Raw genomic sequence first — 11,167 nt, 5'->3', positions numbered from 1 at the left:
ACAATTTTAGAGAGAAAAATACACACTAAAAATAAAATATTGATTGATAAAATGCAACCAATTCAAATAGGCTCAAAATCTCATAGGTTTTGTGTGTTCAAGCTCTAAACCATGTTCCAATATAATATTTCTTCAAACAAGTGTAATATTAAATTTTATTCTAATTAGTGAAATTTTCTAAAAGGTTTCTTGAAAAACAAAATATTACTTTAACCAAGTGGTAAAATATGTAAAAAATCAAATAAACATGCAATCAAACATGCAAATGCAACAATCAAACAAATAAAATAAAAAATTTGGTGTTGAGTCAAGAAATAACTAACCCATGGAGATCAGTATCGACCTCTCCACACTTAAAGATTGCACCGTCCTCAGTGCATGCTGAGATGTGCAGGTGGACGGGTTGTTCCAACTGATGCTTTTCTTCAAGGATTGTGCAGATGAACTTGTTTGTCTTCCCTTTTAGAAGTTTCTCCCTTTTTTTCGTCTTCGGTGGCCAGCCTGAAAGAAGAGAAAAAGAGGAACAGTAACCCAGAGAGATAGAATAAATAGAATATGGTTGGGTTATTGCCAAAGAATGAGGGTCTCAATTACATGGTAGCTACAACATGCAAGTGAGAAAACAGTAGAAGTACATGGCAAATCAAGAGTGCAAAAAAAAATTTGCAAAAATAAGGAAGAGAATGTGGGCAAGGAGAGATAATATAAATTTATGTCAATGTAAAAGTAATACAGGTATAAAAGGTTGGCATTGATATAAATAATATTACCTATCCAGAATAAAACAAGTCACGAAGCACCAAGAAAATACCAGAAAAGATGTAACAGTTGAATAAGAACATTTGAACACCAATAATAAATTTAGAAAAATAAAAATATGCAATGAATGAAAATATGCAAATAAATAAAATAAAATGAAAGTGAAAAAGAATTAGAAGTAGAAAAAAAAGAAAGTGAGAAAGGAGAGAGAAGGAAGAAATTAGGATTAGAAGAGAAAAGATAAGAAAATTGGCACTAATCTGGATAGGTTGTGCGACGCTGGCGATGCGGTCGCGTGGGTGACGCGGTCGCGTGGTGCGCGATAAGGTTGGGTGACGCGGACGCGTGGGGCACGCGATCGCGTGACTTGATTTGTGCTAGTGGCGCGAGTGCAGCCTCGCGGTCGCACAACTCTCTGTTCAAAACTCAGTATTGCCAAAATTCAGGGTGACGCGGTCGCGTGGGTGACGCGGTCGCGTGGGTGACGCGATCGCGCGGGTGGCCTTTTTCTTAAAATGACGCGGCCGCGTGAGGCACGCGGTCGCGTGGTAGAGCTTGGGCTTCCAGCACGAGTCCAGCCCAACTCCAGCTCAACTTTCTGCCATACACCCTTTTTTACGCCGATTTCAGGTCACGCGGCCGCGTGGGAGGCCATTATTCCCATATGACGCGGTTGCGTCAGCAAAGCGGTCGCGTGGGGTGATTTGTGCCATTGGCACGCCTCCAGCGCTGCTCCTGCGAAACTCTCTGTTCATTTTTATTTTTCTTTATTCTCCCTGTGACGCGGACGCGTCGCTGATGCGATCGCGTCGCGTGCACGCTTTTTTTTTTTTAATCTGAAAAGATGCAGAATGCAGTGTTAATATGAATGTGATGCAAAACTCCAGGTTCAACATAATAAAATAAAATAAAATTCAAAAACCAATAAAACTAAATAAAAATGAAAAAGGACGATCATACCATGGTGGGTTGTCTCCCACCTAGCACTTTTAGTTAAAGTCCTTAAGTTGGACATTTGATGAGCTTCCTGTTATGGTGGCTTATGCTTGTACTGATCCAGGAATTTCCACCAATGTTTGTACTTCCAATAGCCTCTGGGGTCCCAAACTAAGCATGTAAAGCCCTTAAAAAGCTTCAAACAGATTCTTAGGCTCCCGGGGTGACAATTGCCAGAACAGATTCCAGGATCCCAAACTTTACTTTTACACCCGTTTTTTTCTCGATCTGCATTTTTCCAGCAGGGTGAAAGGTGATCTGAATTCTCACTGCAGCGACCAAACAGCTTCTTAGACCCATTCAGTTGAGCTTTATACCAACCCTTGCGTTTAAACTTAAAGCTTCCAACCATAATGAACCTTGCAGGACAATTCTTACCACTGGCCATCTTTCTCTTACTCTTAATGCCACAAAGAGCTCTAAGTTGACCATCCGTCTCCAGTAGCCCATATTCAAGTGGGATTAGAAAGCTATGGGATATGAATTTACCCACTTGAATGTTGTGAAGGATGATGGCAACTTAGGGGGAGGGGTTTCCAACAACTTTGGCAAGGTAATTTCAAGCTCCACTCCCTTGTGCTCTTCTTTGACATCTTCTACCTCTTGATCAACCTCTACAAAATCTTCAACCATGATCTGCCTTGGAGGTTGTACGCTCTTCTCATCATCAACATCAAACACCGTGGAAGGAGGCTCTGTGACTGGACTTTCCAATGGAGGTACAACATCTCTTAAGTCCGCAACCACTTCTTCCTTTTTAATAATTGCTGCTTTGTCCAGGTATTTAAGTGTAAAATCATACTCATCCTCGATGTTTTTCTTTCTATGACAACTCCTTTCAACTATTCTTTCATCTTCGAGGGTCTCTCCTACCCTTACTCGTAGGGCCTCCTCTAGCTCTTTATGAAGTATGGATTCGCGAAGATGATTCATTCTTTCCTGTTCCTTATTAATAGCATAATTGGGATCATCTTGCTCTTGGATTGATGGATGTGGGTGCTCTTCCATGGATGGTGGTGATGGGATGGAGAGATTATTCTGCGGTTGACAAGGAAGTGCACTAGAGCTTGAGGGTTGATTGTTGAAGGTAATTGGTGGTCTGATTTGGGTGAAGAGAGCTTGTATAGTAGAGTTTAGATCGGCAAGTGCTTTCTCCATGGAGGTTTGGGGTAGATAGGAGGGTTCATTTGGTTCATAAGGTGGTTGGTGTGGTGGATGTGGGTTAGGGTCATATGATGGTGTTTGGTGGTGAGGGGCTTGTGAGTATGGTGGTCCAAAGTCATGTTGAGGAAAGGGTTCATAGGCATATGGTGGTGGTTGTTGATAGTCCATTGGAGGTGGTTGTTGCCATGAGGGTTGATCAAATCCTTGTGGCTCCTCCCATCTTTGATTGTTCCAACCTTGATGCCTGTTCTCATTGTAATTTCTTCTTCCTGCAACATTATTGTAACCAGAGTCATAGCCAAAGGGGTGAGAGTTCATAGTAGTAAATAGAAATAAAAAAATTAAAAAAAAATAAATTTAAATTAAAAGATTATTTAAATTTTGAAATTTGAATTTTAAATTTAAATTTTGAAAAATTTTTTAAATTTGAATTTTGAAATTTGATTTTTGAAATAAGATAAGATAAGATAAAAATTTTAAAAATAAAAATCAATAACCTCTTAATTTAATAAAAATAAAAATAAAAACAAATAAAAAAGCAAATATTTACAATAACCAATAATAAGACACACGTTTGCAATTCCCCGGCAACGGCGCCATTTTGACGTTAGGATTTTTGCCAGTAAAGAATGTCATAAAAACAGTTGCGTTGTAGATATAGTCTCTAAACCGACAAAAATACCTTCGTACAAACGTTTGGTTGTCACAAGTAACAAACCCCTTTAAAATTGATAACCAAGTATTTAAACCTCGGGTCGTCTTCTCAAGGAATTGCAGGGAGGTATGTTCTTATTATTGGTTATGGAGATTGTAAATTTGGGGGTTTGAGAAAGTAATGGTAGGGTTTTTAGAAATTAAGGGAGCAGTATGTTGAATGGCAAGTAACATAAAATAATAATAATAAAATCTCTTGGCAAGGTATGAGAACCGGAAATCCTGTCCTTGTTATCCTTATTAGATGTGATGAGAATTGGATTTTAATCCCACTTAGTTAAGTCAAGTGGACTAATTAGCTTGATTCTCAAGTCCTAGTCAACTCCTGTGGAGAGACTAGTGTTAGAGCAATCCTAGCTAAAGCAAAATCAGCCAATTTCAACCACTCATGAGTTTGACAATTCAAGTGTTACCAATTACCTAACCAAAGCCAAAAGGGAAGAGAATCTACTTGAATGAAAATAACTTGGATAAACACAGAGCATTAACAAATTAAAGAGAGCAATCATGAGTCTGAAATACTTCGAATTATGTTAAATAAAATGTTCAAATCATAACATGGGAATTCATAAATTAAATTGGAAAAATAAATAAAAATAAAGAACCTGGGATTGAGAGTCACTCCTAAAACTAAGAGAAATCCTAAATCCTAATCCTAAGAGAGAGGAGAGAACCTCTCCCTCTAAAAACTACATCTACTCCTAAAATTGTGAATTGTGAGAGCCTCCTCATGAATAGATGCGGTCCCCCACTTTATAGCCTCTAATCTGTGTTTTCTGGGGCGCAAACTGGGTCAGAAACAGTCCAGAATTCGCTGGTTTCGAATTCAGATTCGCTGATTTTCGTCACTTGCGATGCGGCAGCATGGAGCACGCGGTCGCGTCGCCTAGCCTCAGAGAAACTATGGCATATTATATATCAAATCGAAGCCCCGGACGTTAGCTTTCCAACGCAACTAGAACCGCATCGTTTGGACCTCTGTAGCTCAAGTTATAGCCGTTTGAGTGCAGAGAGGTCAGGCTGGACAGCTTAGCAACTTCTTCAACTTCTTGTATTCCTTCCACTTTTGCATGCTTCCTTTCTACCCTCTGAGCCATTCCTGCCTTATAATATCTGAAAACACTTAACACATATATCAAGGCATCTAATGGTAATAAGAGAGGATTAATAATAAGCAAATATAAGATCAAAGAAGCATGTTTTCAATCAAAGCACATAATTAGGAAGGCAAATGTAAAACCATGCAAATAGTATGAATAAGTGGGTAAAGAGTAGATAAAAACCACTCAATTGAGAACAAGATAAATCATAAAATAGTGGTTTATCACATCCCCTATAGCATCCTCAGTGATCATAATCTCTCTACCCCTTAGGTGCACTGAATCCAAGTTCGCTCGGAAGAAGTTATAGTAAAACTCCTTAACCCATGAGATGTTAATCCTTCCTAAGTCCCTATCAACGAAATCCAATCCCAGCTCCGAGATGCGGGTGTTTATGGCACGCCTCACTTCATTGGGAAGGTTCAGCATCTTCTCAATGTTCAGATTTTTCTTTTTATAACTGGAGAAGCATAGCTCGTAATAGAGGTTTGGGAATTTGGTTGAATCAGTGGATGGGAGTAGCTGATTTTCTTTGTCTTCTTCATTTAGCGAATTCTTGGCATGGTTAGCATATGGTGAGGGGGTAGAGGTCTTAGAGTGCTTCCTCTTTTTGGACGTAGTAGCTATAGCTTTTCCTTTATCTGACATCCTGAAAAATAGAGATGATACAATATAAGTGATGAGCGGATAATTTATACGCTTTTTGGCATTGTTTTTAGTATGTTTTTAGTAGAATCCAGTTACTTTTAGGGATGTTTTCATTAGTTTATATGTTAAATTCACATTTCTGGAATTTACTATGAGTTTGTATGTTTTTCTGTGATTTCAGGTATTTTCTGGCTGAAATTGAGGGACTTGAGCAAAAATCAGGTTCAGAGGTTGAAGAAGGACTACTGATGCTGTTGGATTCTGACCTCTCTGCACTCAAAGTGGATTTTCTGGAGCTACAAAACTCAAAATGGCGTGCTTCTAATTGCGTTGGAAAGTAGACATCCAGGGCTTTCCAGAAATATATAATAGTCCATACTTTGGCCGAGTTTAGATGACGTAAAAGGGCGTTGAACGCAAGTTCTACGCTGCAGTCTGAAGTTAAATGCCAGAAACACGTTACAACCTGGCGTTCAACTCCAGAAAGAGCCTTTGCACGTGTAACATTCAAGCTCAGCCCAAGCACACACCAAGTGGGCCCCAGAAGTGGATTTATGCACCAATTACCTATCTCTGTAAACCCTAGTAACTAGTTTAGTATAAATAGGACCTTTTACTATTGTATTAGACATCTTATGATTTTTAGTTCATCTTAGGATCATATTGATCACGTTTGGGGCTGGCCATTCGGCCATGCCTGGACCTTCATCACTTATGTATTTTCAAACGGTAGAGTTTCTGCACTCCATAGATTAAGGTGTGGAGCTCTGCTGTTCCTCAAAGATTAATGCAAAGTACTACTGTTTTTCTATTCAACTCAACTTATTCCGCTTCTAAGATATTCATTCGCACTTCAACATGAATGTGATGAACGTGACAATCATCATCATTCCCCCACGAACGCGTGCCTGACAACCACTGCCGTTCCACCTTAGACTGGATGATTATCTCTTGGATTTATTAATCAGAATCTTCGTGGTATAAGCTAGACTGATAGCGGCATTCATGAGAGTCCGAAAAGTCTAAACCTTGTCTGTGGTATTCCGAGTAGGACTCTGGGATTGAATGACTGTGACGAACTTCAAACTCGCGAGTGCTGGGCGTAGTGACAGACGCAAAAGGAGGGTGAATCCTATTCCAGTATGATCGAGAACCTCGGATGATTAGCCGTGCTGTGACAGAGCATTTGGACCATTTTCACAAGAGGATGGGATGCAGCCATTGACCACGGTGATGCCTCCAGAGGATTAGCCATGCAGTGACAGCGCATCGGACCATTTTCCAGAGAGGATGAAAATTATCCATTGACAATGGTGATGTCCTTACATAAAGCCAGCCATGGAAAGGAGTAAGATTGATTGGATGAAGACAGCAGGAAAGCAGAAGTTCAGAAGAACGAAAGCATCTCCATACGCTTATCTGAAATTCTCACCAATGATATACATAAGTGTTTCTATCTTTATTTTCTATTTATTTATTATAAATTTTCGAAAATACTATAAACCATTTAATATCCGCCTGACTGAGATTTACAAGGTGACCATAGCTTGCTTCATACCGACAATCTCCGTGGGATCGACCCTTACTCACGTAAGGTTTATTACTTGGACGACCCAGTGCACGTGCTGGTTAGTTGTATCGAAGTTATGAATAAAAAACGATTTATTAAGACGTGCATACAGAGTTTTTGGCACCGTTGCCTGAGATCACAATTTCGTGCACCAAGTTTTTGGCGCCGTTGCCGGGGATTGTTCGAGTTTGGACAACTGACGGTTCATCATGTTGCTCAGATTAGGTAATTTTCTTCTTATTTTGTTTTCAAAAAAAAATTTCAAAAATTTTTCAAAAATCTTTCAAAAATTTCTCATCTGTTTTCGAAAATTATTCTAAAATTTTTTTAAGAATGAATTCTAGTGTTTCATGAAGCATGTTGAAGCCTGACTGGCTGTAAAGCCATGTCTAAATTCATTTGGATTGGGGCTTCCAACCCAACATTATCAAGAGCAAGCTAGTTGTTGCTAATCCACCTGCTGCTGTTCCAGATCCAAAAGATTTACATGCTAAAGCTTGACTGGCTATTAAGCCATGTCTAACCCTCAGATTGGAGCTTTAGAATAAGAGTGCAAGATTCCTGGAATTCATATTAAAAAATTTTGGAATCCTTATTTTTCTTTTTCACACTAATTTTCGAAAAATATAAAATAAAAATACAAAAAAAAAATCATAAAATCATAAAAAAAAAATAAAAAATATTTTGTGTTTCTTGTTTGAGTCTTGAGTCAATTTTTAAGTTTGGTGTCAATTGCATACTCATCTTGCATTTTTCGAAAATTGCATTCATGCATTGCATTCATCATGATCTTCAAGTTGTTCTTGATAAACCTTCTTGATTGATCTTCATATTTTATTGTTTTGTGTCTTTTCTTGTTTTTCATGTGCATTTTTGCATTCATAGTGTCTGAACATGAAAGATTTCTAAGTTTGGTGTCTTGCATGTTTTCTTTGCATACAAAAATTTTCAAAAATATGTTCTTGGTGTTCATCTTGACATTCAAAGTGTTCTTGGTGTTCATCTTGACATTCATAGTATTCTTGCATTCATCACATATTTTAATCCAAAATTTTCATGCATTGCATCATTTTCATGTTTTTCTCTCTCATAAAAAAAATTCAAAAATCAAAAAAATATCTTTCCTTTTTTTTTCTCTCATAAAATTCGAAAATTTGGATTGACTTTTTTTCAAAAATTTTTAAAATCTAGTTGTTTCTTATGAGTCAAATCAAATTTTCAATTTAAAAATCTTATCTTTTTCAAAATCTTTTTCAAAAATCATATCTTTTTCATTATTCTTATTTATTTTCGAAAATTTTAAAAATATTTTTCAAAAATCATTTTCTTAATTTTATCTCATAATTTTCGAAAATATCATCAACAATTAATGTTTTGATTCAAAAATTTCAAGTTTGTTACTTACTTGTTAAGAAAGATTGAAACTTTAAGTTCTAGAATCATATCTTGTGATTTCTTGTGAATCAAGTCATTAATTGTGATTTTAAAAATCAAATCTTTTTCAAAACTAATTTCAATCATATCTTTTCGAAAATATCTTTTTATCTTATCTTTTTCAAAATCATATATTTTTCAAAAATTTGATTTTAGAATATCTTTTCTAACTCCCTATCTTCTTATCTTTTCAAAATTGATTTTCAAATTTGTTTCAACTAACTAACTAACTAACTTTTTGTTTGTTTCTTATCTTTTTCAAAACTACCTAACTAACCCTCTCTCTCTAATTTTCGAAAATATCTTCCTCTTTTTTAAAAATTCTTTTTAATTAACTACTTGTTTCAAACTTCAATTTTAATTTGTTTCTTCTTTTAATTTTCGAAAATCACTAACCATTTTTCAAAAATAATTTTCAAAAATCCTTCTCTCTCATCTCCTTCTGTTTATTTATTCATCTACTAACATCTCTCCCTCACTCATCAAAAATCCGAACCCTCTCTCTCTCTGAGTTCAGATTTTCTCTTCTTTCCTTCTTCTACTCACACAGGGGAACCTCTATACCTGGGTAAAAAGGATCCCTGTTATTATTATTTTTCTGTTCCCTCTTTTTCATATGAGCAGGAGCAAGGACAAGAATATTCTTGTTGAAGCATATCCAGAACCTGAAAGGACTCTGAAGAGGAAACTAAGAGAAGCTAAATTACAACAATCCAGCAAGCACCTTTCAGAATTTTTCGAACAGGAAGAGGAGATGGCAGCCGAAAATAATAATAATACAAGGAGAATGCTTGGTGACTTTACTGCACCTAATTCCAATTTACATGGAAGAAGCATCTCCATCCCTACCATTGGAGCAAACAACTTTGAGCTGAAACCTCAATTAGTTTCTCTGATGCAGCAGAACTGCAAGTTTCATGGACTTCCATCTGAATATCCTTTTCAGTTCTTAACTGAATTTTTGCAGATCTGTGATACTGTTAAGACTAATAGAGTAGATCCTGAATTCTACATGCTCATGCTTTTCCCTTTTGCTGTAAGAGACAGAGCTAGAGTGTGGTTGGACTCTCAACCCAAAGATAGCCTGAACTCTTGGGATAAGCTGGTCACGGCTTTCTTAGCCAAGTTCTTTCCTCCTCAAAAGCTTAGTAAGCTTAGAGTGGATGTTCAAACCTTTAGACAGAAAGAAGGTGAATCCCTCTATGAAGCTTGGGAGAGATACAAGAAACTGACCAAAAAGTGTCCTTCTGACATGCTTTCAGAATGGACCATCCTGGATATATTCTATGATGGTCTGTCTGAATTAGCTAAGATGTCATTGGATACTTCTGCAGGTAGATCCATTCACCTAAAGAAAATGCCTGCAGAAGCTCAAGAACTCATTGACATGGTTGCTAATAACCAGTTCATGTACACTTCTGAGAGGAATCCTGTGAGCAATGGGACGCCTCAGAAGAAGGGAGTTCTTGAAATTGATACTCTGAATGCCATATTGGCTCAGAAAAAAATATTGACTCAGCAAGTCAATATGATTTCTCAGAGTCTGAATGGAATGCAAGCTACATCTAATAGTACTCAAGAGGCATCTTCTGAAGAAGAAGCTTATGATCCTGAGAACCCTACAATAGCAGAGGTGAATTACATGGGTGAACCATATGGAAACACCTATAATCCCTCATGGAGAAATCACCCAAATCTCTCATGGAAGGATCAATAAAAGCCTCAACAAGGCTCTAATAATGGTGGAAGAAATAGGTTTAACAATAGTAAACCTTTTCCATCATCCACTCTGCAACAGACAGAGAACTCTGAACAAAATATATCTAATTTAGCAAACTTAGTCTCTGATCTATCTAAGGCCACTGTAAGTTTCATGAATGAAACAAGGTCCTCAATTAGAAATTTGGAGGCACAAGTGGGCCAGCTGAGTAAAAGGATCACTGAAATCCCTTCTAGTACTCTCCCAAGCAATACAGAAGAAAATCCAAAAGGAGAGTGCAAGGCCATTGACATAGTCAACACGGCCGAACCTAGAGAGGAAGGGGAGGACGTGAATCCCAAGGAAGAAGACCTCCTGGGACATCCAGTGATCAATAAGGAGCTTCCCTCTGAGGAACCAAAGGAATCTGAGACTCATCTAGAGACCATAGAGATTCCATTGAACCTCCTTATGCCATTCATGAGCTCTGATGAGTATTCCTCTTCTGAAGAGAATGAGGATGTCACTAAGGAGCAAGTTACCAAGTACCTTGGTGCAATCATGAAGCTGAATGCCAAATTATTTGGTATTGAGACTTGGGAAGATGAACCTCCCTTGTTCACCAATGAACTAAGTGATCTGGATCAACTGACATTGCCTCAGAAGAAACAGGATCCTGGAAAGTTCCTAATACCTTGTACCATAGGCACCATGATCTTTGAAAAGGCTCTGTGTGACCTTAGTTCAGGGATAAACCTCATGCCCCTCTCTGTAATAGAGAAACTGGGAATCTTTGGGGTGCAAGCTGCTAAAATCTCATTAGAGATGGCAGACAATTCAAGAAAACAGGCTTATGGACAAGTAGAAGACGTGTTAGTAAAGGTTGAAGGCCTTTACATCCCTGCTGATTTCATAGTCCTAGATACTGGGAAGGATGAGGATGAATCCATCATCCTTGGAAGACCCTTCCTAGCGACAACAAGAGCTGTGATTGATGTTGACAGAGGTGAATTAGTCCTTCAATTGAATGAGGACTCCCTTGAGTTTAAAACTCAAGGACATCCTTCTGTAAACATGGAAAAG

General features: G+C 37.8%; 1 non-coding gene across 1 annotated transcript; it reads right to left on the bottom strand.

The window, feature by feature from the left end:
• Positions 1-9,535: 9,535 nt before the first annotated feature.
• Positions 9,536-9,643, bottom strand: LOC112753843 (small nucleolar RNA R71). The gene has a single exon (XR_003178207.1). It is a non-coding gene; the product is annotated as a small nucleolar RNA R71 (small nucleolar RNA).
• Positions 9,644-11,167: the final 1,524 nt, after the last annotated feature.

This window comes from Arachis hypogaea, chromosome 15 (assembly GCF_003086295.3).
Source record: "Arachis hypogaea cultivar Tifrunner chromosome 15, arahy.Tifrunner.gnm2.J5K5, whole genome shotgun sequence".
In the NCBI taxonomy this organism is placed as follows: domain Eukaryota; kingdom Viridiplantae; phylum Streptophyta; class Magnoliopsida; order Fabales; family Fabaceae; genus Arachis; species Arachis hypogaea.
Note: the sequence above shows the minus strand (reverse complement) of the source record. Positions and strands in the feature narration are given on the sequence as shown.